Genomic DNA, 10,590 nt, shown 5'->3' with positions numbered 1-10,590 from the left:
GAATTGTTCTGATTTTTATGGAATCAGTAAAATCAATTTAAAGAAGGGAAATTGTCAGTCAGTTACCAGGAGCACACAGAGACAAGGATGTGACCGACGATGATGAACGCCATGGAGCAGCAATATTGTCATTTAAGTCGCAATTAAAACTGAACCCGCTTGAATTATCATATACCAGATCTGCTGGTAAGCTTCGAAGCAAGCACCCTGCTTCATTAATTTGAACAACTTCATCAGTATAAATTAGGCCAAGAATAGCTAAAACGTTCTCATTATGGAAACACAAAGTGCTTTTTGGTTATGGCAACACACTTTCCATCAACAAAAATGCTAGCATGGTAACATGCAGCTCTATATAAATCTAAAGCCAACAGAGTTGTAAACTTCAAATTATTTCTCACTAACCGGATATATTGATAGCTTCCATAACTCAAGAGCCTTAATCAGAACCTTTATGTTCTCATGACCAAAGATATGCAATTATTGCATGATCGAAATACTAAGGAATCATGTACACAACTACGCATAATATAGATAAGGAAATGGCGCTGCTGATTTTATGGCTATCCTTCAGATAAGGAACACGACATTTTGATATCACGAATAAGCCTCTTAAAGAAATTGTTTATCTGATTAGTGTGGATCCATTTTGTTAGGACGATTCAATCTGGTTTCCACCCACCATCCCCCAAACAGAATAGATGTGGACAGTATGCAAACATCTCACAGAATTTATTGGTAGAGCGCGTCAACTGTCTTTTCTAATGTCAGACAAAAAGCAGCACTGGACACATGAGAGGAAGTATTATTAATCTGTACAAGAGACAAGTTTCCATAAGATACACCCAATATCATTAAGGAAGATGAAAGGACAAATCCTATATCCAGTATTTAAAAACTACTTCTCGCCCTAAATTTGCATGTTACTGCATACATTTCTAAATCCATTTTTAAGCTTGATGAACAATATAACACCCTGGGAATTTAATCCTTGCAAAATTTCCTTGGTTTTGGACTCAATGGACTTGATACGACTCAAGGGTACCACTCGTACCCTTGAATACGACTTGTGGGATGGCTCGAGGGTTCACTCATACCTTGGCAGTATGGTTGGCTTGGCTACTGCCCAAAATACGACTCACTAGGTTACGAATTGTATAGGAGCATATGAGTGGTATAAGGCAAGTCGTATGGTGCATGATTGTCTTGGTCTTGTGGAATCTGCCCATGGTACGGTTGGTGGGTACGATTGAGTGTACCACTCGTATCCTTAGGTACGAGTTAGGGAGGTGTGAGTCGTATAGAAGCCAGTAGGTAGGGTCTTGGCATGGTCTTGGGTACGAGTTGGGGTACCACTCGTACCCTAGGATACGGATCGTATAGGTGAGTCGTACCCCTGGACGTGACTTGTTTTAATTTTACGTCAAGGGTAGTCCGGACATTTCCTACTTCAAAACCCTTTTGTCCTCACGTTATATAACCCTTGGTGGCATTCCATAACACTTGTTAAGGGATTAAAACACTTCAAATACTCTCTTAAACTCACTCTTGAAGATTGAGGGCTAGGGTTTCTTCACATGTTCTTCAAAGAACTCAAAGATCAAGATTTCTTCCGTGAATCTTCATGTATAAGACATGTTGTCTTCCCTCACTGTTAATTCTAACTAGAAGCATGGTTTTTATGAATGTTTTCATGACTACATTGATTGCATGATTTTGGTTTTCAAATATGAATTGGGAGTTTTGATATTAAATGGTTGGTTATGGTTTTTCATGGTTTTAATTATGCTTTATGTGCATTAATGGTGGTTTTGGATAATTGGATTTCATGGGAATGGTTTAATAGTGATTGGAATTGGTTTTGGTTATATTATGCCCTCAATTTGTGTGACAAAATGATAATAATAATGTTTTCATTGCATTGAGCACTTTTAATGGAACTTTTGCTTGTTTTAGAACTTGGTAAAAAATTTATGCATGTTTTAAATGGCTTGGAAAGGTAAATGGTTAAATGATTATACTTGTGGGGTACATGGAATCCCCCAAGTGGTTTACTATGGTAAATGGAAGGGCACTTGGAAGTCCCCTTAAACCTATTTGTGGTTGGCTATGGATAGTACTTGCAAGTATAGTCGATATGACGATACCACCACTAAATAACCTTGGTTAATAAATGGTAAATGGATTGGTTGGTTGTTTGGTAATAGTTTTAATTGGGCAATAATGATGGGATGTGTAGCAAAGCCGTGGAAGGTGAAGGTCCCAGGGGACCAAAACTGGAAACTCATATTTGTCGATGTGAGGTTGGTCTTGGTGACCTTGTGCATGATGCCACACTATATTTGGGGGGATGTACTAGTCATCCCAGGTTTAATTCCATGGTCGTGTGGCTTCACGCACTGGGGCCCTTTCAGGGGGGGGGGGGGGGCTGAACTCATATAGCCTGTGGATGGTTTAGGACGGCAAAGCTACACAATCCAGGTAAAGGTTTTAATGGCATACTAAACCCGGTTCCCTTTCCCGACATGGTTAAATATATATGTATGTATGATTATATGCATTATGGATGGTTTACTTGACTTTGTAAATGGCATTATCTTATCCTTATCTTGAGTGCATGCTAGTGTTCACCCAATAACCCATCTACTGATAGCTGTATACCCACGCTATGCAGGAACCGACCATTCTACTTCTCCTGCTTAGTGATCGGATTCGGGGACAGTCGATCTTGGATTGAGGTAGTGAGCTTCCATATTTCGGAAGGCATCTATTTCATGTCATGGTTTACTTTACATATTTTTTGTCTTTCATAGACTTTGGTTTTGGCTATGGTCGGGGGCATGTCCTGACTAGGTACTCTTTGGTTGGTCTAGAAGCTTTGTATGGACAACTGTGGACTTGGGTATGGTATGGATTTCTTTGTTACATGTACATACATACATTGGCTTATTATCATGGTATTGGTTTATCGTTTTCGCATTGGTTTGGTTGGTTATTGGGTAGTTGGACTTGATTGGGTTGGTCTCGGATAGACTCATCCCAAAGTCACCACATGGTTGGGTACGCTATCTTGTTATATGTTTGGACTTCAGCCAACTCAAGGTATGCGTTTGGTGGTTGGGTTGGGAAACGGGGGCGGTTTCCGGTCCTGATTGGGCTTGGGATTGCCCATTACGACAAGGCCCTGGTTCGGGTCGTGTCAAACACCCAGCCAACACTACTGGTTTTTCAATTTGTAATTCCCAGCCAATAATGCTTAACAACAGATTACAGTTAAAAATTCAATTATAGCTTAATACTGTATAATTGCACCAAGCTTGGTTTGTAAAAGAGAATCTGTACCTTCTTGCCCATATGCTGCTCCACCACGGCACACAGAAGCCTAGCGAAAAGAACACAAATGTCAGCTCCAAGAAACAAGGGACGTGGACAACAGAAAATATCATAAATGAATAATCACATTGCAAACTAAAATCCTTCAAGTCAATATCACAAAGCTCATAAACATTTGTCATGACTCCAGCCTTCTCTAACATAGAACCAAACAGCAGCACATATAATTGCTTGCCGATTTGTGATCAACATTTGCTTCTGTATCCCAGTGATGTAGGCATTTAACGAGCTACAACATGAAGGACTTGGAGCAGCTAAAGTTCTGCATGCATTGATCACTTCTGATGGTGGCTTGAAGTTCAGGGGACAAGCTATAACCAAAAGACAACAGCTTAAAATAAGCCTCTAAAAGTTTGGTAAGCATACGTCAGAGGTATAGTACTTGGGCATAATAATGGGACAAATTTATGAATTTATCCTTCTCACTTAATCTAAGGAAGAGATAAAAATATCATAAAAGTTGAAAGATTCATATTTCCATCTCAAGGATAATTCCAATTCAAGGACTACATAGAACTTCAATCCATAACGAAAAACGATGTGCCTTTTCAGATGAATTTAGCACCTTAGGTCTTAACAACCTAACTGGATTTTTCAGTGGATCTAGCATAATTGAACCAAATCATAGCAAATTAAGTTCAACCTCAGAATAGAAAGATAACAAATACAGCTACTAAAGACTAAAATTTAAGATAGAGATTGGACAAGGAGACAAATCTAATACTTTTTTATAACCTAGAAATATTTGAGGGCCAACTAGCTCATGATCTGAAACTCAGAGAGTAAAGGGGCTCCTCTACGCTTCTTTTTTGGCCCATAGAAAGGTTTGAGATCATGATGAGCACCTAACCCACATATCACGTGGTTGTGCTGGTAGAACCAGAACTCGGCACTAGCACTATTTCCATCCACCATTTCTAGCTCTTACGCATTGATGGGGTTGCCCAAAAATAGAACTGATTTCACTTCAAATCCAAACAACCAGGTTTCGAAGCAACAACTTTTAGGGGCTTTAAGAAAGTTTCTTTTGAAAAAAGTAATCTAAAGTATGATTCCCTCTTAATAACCAGACCAACTTTATTGCCTTATCATTGCACCAAAATCCTGTGGGAGAGGGGGGGGATCGCAGATGCTAACGGCTAGAATCCTTGTTAATATTCTAGAATATATTATGTAAATAAATATAGTAGGTCGCTTTATTTACTCCTATTGTACCTTCCCGAAAAAGAAAAAATTACTCCTATTGTAATTATGTATTGATTTCCATTCCTATTTAGAACCATGTGAATAATGAAGTCGATTTTCTCCCTTGTTCTCTCTTCCACTATCAGAACCTAGTTAACGGCAGTAACACATGGAAAGAGAGAGTTCCGTCGACGTAATTTTTTCGGTGACTTTCTAGGGCTGCTTTGCGTTGCAGCCTTCTTCAAGGTTGAGTGAAAACTAACACCATCAGGGTTCCCCACCCCGCAACAAGCAAACCCTAGAATCAATTTGGCAGTTGACTTGACCCGCACCCTCATGCAACGTCGAAACAATTTGTCCGACAAGCGCTTTGCCCATACGTCAGTGCATGCAAGATCCTCTGACCATTTTCGGACTTGCTTCTTTTCCAGCAGGACTGCCTAGTCTTTCCGAGGCTACCCATATAAATGCCTCCTGATCTGACCACTTTTCGGTGACCAAATTTGATTTTTCGATGACTGCTTCCATTTTTTTCAATTTTCTAGTGACTGCTTCCCGTTTTTCCGACTCAAGACAGTTTTAACAAATGTATATTACACTCTTGCTACATCGAAATCAACATATACTTGATATTTGGTTAAATTTTGCTATGACCAATCTTCATGTCTGGATCAAATATTTTTATGCTAAGAACATGGTTTCCAACAATTCGTGCCAGTCTATCACTACTAAACCCTTGATAAGTAGGTGGTGCAAATTAATTATCATGGCCTTCTCAATTCAATTATGGAGTAAAGAACAAGGTGTTCAAGATCACTTAATTAAACATGCTAATGATATTATTGAAAAGAACCCGGAAGAATTGGAGAAGATTGATGCTCTATGTGTAGTTTATTGTGGAAGTCTATTGGTTCAAAGTTGATGCCATTGTTTCGTCCATCCAAACATGCTTCTTAGTTTGAAAAAGGCTCGTGTGCCATCTCCCGTTATTCTAATGTGATTCTCGGTTAACTAAACTTAAACGGCAAGATTTGGATATGTATACCTATCTTAAACGAATTTAGGCAATTATAGAAGAAAATAATGAGTTGATGCCAGTTACTACGAGTGTTTAAAAAACAATTGGAGCAACATTAGAAGATGTTTTTAGTTGTTACACCAGCTGGACTTCCATCTAATCTTGTTCCGTACATGACCAAATTTTGGCTAACCCCACTATTCCAGTGGTGGATGACCCGCTCGCTTGAATCATAAATCGCTTGATCATTACAACTAGTTGCACCACCTATTTCATCTAGTCATAGGTACTGAAGATTCTCTTGTTTTAGCATCTCAAACTACATTCAAGACTGAAAATCGACACGGAAACAACTCTGAGAAACATCGGTCAAGGCGTAACTATTGTAACAAGTTGGGTCATACTCGTGATGTGTGCTGCTCCTTACATGGAAAACAATGATATGTTCATGTTGCTCATAGCTTTTGTTGCTCAAACTGGTTGTCTTTCACAATACACCACACTTGGTCCTTGCGGCGTGGACTCGTGCGCTTCCGACCACATTTCTGGAAACTAATCTTTATTTTCATTACTTATTCTCGGTCCCTTCCCATTGTTACCTTAGCTAATGGTTCTCATGCCATGGCAAATGGAATCAGTCAAGCTAATTCTTTACTTTCCTTAATACTGAATAATGTTCCTTTTGTTCCTAGTTGTCCCTTTGACTTTCTATCAATTAGTCGTTTGGCTAGTGCTTTTAATTATTTCATTTCATTCTTTAATAGTTTCATTTCAGATGTTTTAATTTCAGCCTCAACAATCTATGTTTTCCAATGGAATTATTCATCAAACATCTTGTTCTTACACTGCACAACAAAATAGGATCGCAGAAAGAAAATAGGCACATTATTGTGACGTGTTTCCTTTTTTTATAACCTTGGTGTCCGAGCTAGCTTTCGCGCACTTCGACTAAAACCCACATGATACCTGCCACCTCCTACCAACAATATCAAGTCAGGTAACTTTGTCCACCAAAGCTTGGACAAAAGGGAAGAATCACTTTTTTTTTTTTTTTGCTAGGATTTGAACCTGAGACCATAGGTTCTCCACCCACTTCATTGACCACCAGGTCTTTGGGTGCTATTGTGACTTGTTTTCTATTGCATCACATGCCTTTCAAACACATGTTTCATCTACATCCTCGCTCCAGGAAAAGACAAAGTGGCTCTTGTCTTTCTCGTTTTTTTAGGGTACAAAAGGAATATGATGCTACTCACCTAACCTCTCATGATGCCTTATGCCATAGATGTTACTCTCTTTAAAGTCGACCCTACTTAACATCCGAACATGTAGACATTTTTGAGGTTCTACCAATTCCATCTTTTAGGGATTCTAACATCATCAATCTTCCCACTCCAGCTCCTACTGCTCCGTCTTCCTCGACTCCACCTCCACCACTTTTGACTTATCACTGTTGTCCGCACTCTTCACCCAGGCCAAAAGATTCATGCCCAACACCAATATTTACCTATTGGGGACCTGTCTACACAAAGTTCTCCTATTGCCACACAGAAAACGTATTCGTTCAACTCATAACCCTCATCCTATCTATACTTTCTTGAGCCATCATCATTTGTCACCAACGCATTTTGCCTTTGTATCATCACTATCATTTGTTTCTATTCCTAAGACTAAGGAGAAGCTCTCTCATCCAAGCTAGCAATAAGCTATGATTGAGGAAATACTTACGTTACAGTCTAGTGGTACTTGGGAGTTTGTTCATCTACCTCCAAGTAAGTCTACTGTTGGTTGCAACTGGGTATACTTGGTGAAGTTTGTCCCTGATGGAGAGATTGATCACCTAAACGCATGACTAGTCACCTATAGCTAAAATTGGTTCAATTCAATTAGTGGTTGTTTTCTATTACTAGTTGCAACCACTAGGTTTTGTTACTCAGGAGGAGTGTAACATGGTTTGCAAACTACAATGATCACTTTATGGCCTAAAGTAATCTCCTCGAGTATGGTTCAAAATATTTGGCATGGTTATTCAAGAATTTCGCATGGTTTAAAGTGAAGTTGATCATTATGTGTCACTGTTTGGGAAAATGAGCACTTCACTGCATAAAGCGATGAAGCAAAGCGGAACGAGGGTTCAACACGGGCATGTGAAAAGCAGTTGCTTCTCAGATTGAAGTGTGATGCAACCAAAAGCGAGAAAAGCGAGCCCGTTTATTTTGTTTCGTTAACAAGTGAATGATTTTATAGAATAAAAGGGGTCATGAGTCGTGACTTACCTGGTCTTTTAGAAATCAGAATAGCTAGGGTTTCATATGTTTTTTCTTCTATTTTCTACTTTGTTATTTACTCTATTTAGCTTTGATTTTTTCCATTATACGTTGCTGAATATTTTTTTCAGAAAAAGTAATTAAAATGTTGCTGAATTTTTTTTGTTTCTTAACAGCGACTCAAATGTTGCTGGATTTTTGTTTCTTAACCAAGATTAATAATGTTGCTGAATATTTTTTCTTAATAATTATAAAAACACAATGCTAATTATTTTTCTTAAACCTTAACTGCAATTTAAAATGGCTGACCCAACGTGAAAATATGGGGGAAAAAATTAGTGAGACCAATAGGACTGCAGTTGTATGTATGCTTTGTGGCAAAACAACTAAAGGGGAGTCTTTTTTTAGCTTTTAATATGAACTCTTGCTAAAACGTATAGTCTCTAATTATTCTAATCTTTTTTTCTTTTAAGTTGCACTCCATTTCAATAAAGCTCACGCTTTGCTTAAAGCGTGAAGCGGGGACCTCATCGCTTTTTTCCGCTGCGCGCTCCCCCGTGTGTTTGATCATCACTCTACTCTAGATTTGTGCATGTACTTGGTGGTTAGTAAACCATACATGTTAATAATGTATATTATTATAGAAGCGCTTGTGAAATTGATGGACTTTTTTACCCCTTAGAAATAGATTCCACGTTGGACAAAATTGTCATTTACTTTTTCTCCTAATATATAAGACTTCAAAATTCACTACAATTTGATTATTTTTTTGATAAAGTAATAAATTTCGTTAGACAACATATCCGTATAAAAAAAGTATACCAAAAGTAAAAAACCTTACCACTACAATTTGGTTATTACATCTACCTTTATTTGAACTATGTCGGAAGTCCTAAAATTTAGGATTTTAAATCAATACATCATTATCTTATATACCTTATTAAACTATACAACATAATTATAATTCCTTCCATGTTACTTCTAGTATTTAGGACCTTGAGATAAACTAGAGTTTTGTCTATAAACCAAACACACCAAAATCTTTCGTTATTTGAACTCATTCAATAGTACTATTCATCTACAACTTAATATCCAAAAAATAATCCTTCATTTACCAAAGTATACTTATGCTCCATTGTTCTCCAATACAATGAACCAGGAATATGAAAGTATGTTTCATTGTACAAAGTACAGTATACATTTTTATTGTATAGTAGTGTGAACTGCATATACTTTACCCTCCCTAGACTCCATTTTGTAGAAATACATTGGGTATGTTGTTGTAGTACAACAACAACATACCCAACACATTCCCACATAGTGGGATTTGGGAGGGTAAATTGTACGTGGACCATACCACTACCTCAGGTGAAGTAGAGAGCCAGTTTCCGATAAACCCCCGGCTCAGGACAGATAACATTATAATAAACATAAAAACATTAAAGCATATAAACTAATACAACATGCAAAATAAAGTAACACTGCTAGCTAATACAAAAAACAATACAACCCCAAGACAATACTATAATCTATCTATTCGAAATCATAGACATCACTCAAACACCCCGGACAGGAAACTTCAGACGCAAACAAAGTACTCTTCCCTACTATTACAGTCACACTCCTACCCCCTAACCCTTTACCCTAATTCATATCCTCCACACCTTTCTATCAAGGGTCATGTCCTCTGTAAGCTGTAACTACTCCATATTATGCCTAATCACCTCCCTCCAATATTTCCTCGGCCTACCTCTACCCCGCTTAAAACCATTCATAGTCAGTCTCTCACACCTCAATACTAGAGCATCCGAGCCCCTCCTCATCATATACCCGAACCAACAAAACCTCACTTTTCGCATCTTGTCCTCTACCGAAGGCACTCCCACCTTATCCGAATAATCTCATTCCTAATCTTATCTCTCCTAATAAGGCCACACATCCATCGCAATATTCTCATCTCCGCCACCTTCAACTTTTGACTGTGGGAGTTCTTAACTGGCCAACACTCCGCTCCATACAATATAGCCGGTCGGACTATCACTCTGTAGAACTTACCTTTAATCTTCGAAGGCACCTTCTTATCACACAATACTCCCGAAGCGAGCCTCCATTTCAACCACCCTACACCAATACAATGCGTGACATTCTCATCAATCTCACTGTTCCCCTGAATTGTAGACCCCAAATACCGTTGTTGTAGTATTTAAAATAACATATGTTAGAAGTTAACATAGATGATGTTTTAGTGACCATGATGTATATGGGCTACTAGACATCGAAGGCCTGTGCTTAGAACGGGCCCAATATATATTATTTTTTTCTTAATTTATGTGACATAAATATAATTTAGATAATCAATCATTAAAAAAATTTAAATTTTTAGTTATTGTGATTTATAATATTTTTTCTTCTATTCCAATTTAAGTGACACAGATATAAGTTTGAGAGTCAATCGAATATTTTATATATTTTATATTTTTAAGTTGATAAATATGTGATTTCTAATGCTTTTAGCATAATTTTTCAATAAGTTATGTCTTCCTCTGTCCCATCGTAATTTATGTGGCACTAATATAATTTCGATAGTCAAAAAAATATTTTAATCATTTTGTGTATTTTATTTTTTTATGAAATATTATTAACTTTTTTAATGCCTAGATGACCATAAAATTTAATTAGGGTGATATAATAAAATCACGACTGAAACAATGAAACAAACATGTCTTA

The 10,590-nt window shown here is 37.6% G+C and overlaps 1 pseudogene; it reads right to left on the bottom strand.

The window, feature by feature from the left end:
• Positions 1–10,590, bottom strand: part of LOC124895651 — a 43,935-nt pseudogene that overhangs the window by 634 nt on the left and 32,711 nt on the right.

This window comes from Capsicum annuum, unplaced genomic scaffold, assembly GCF_002878395.1.
Source record: "Capsicum annuum cultivar UCD-10X-F1 unplaced genomic scaffold, UCD10Xv1.1 ctg83367, whole genome shotgun sequence".
NCBI lineage: Eukaryota > Viridiplantae > Streptophyta > Magnoliopsida > Solanales > Solanaceae > Capsicum > Capsicum annuum.
This window is presented reverse-complemented; position numbering and strand designations above follow the sequence as displayed.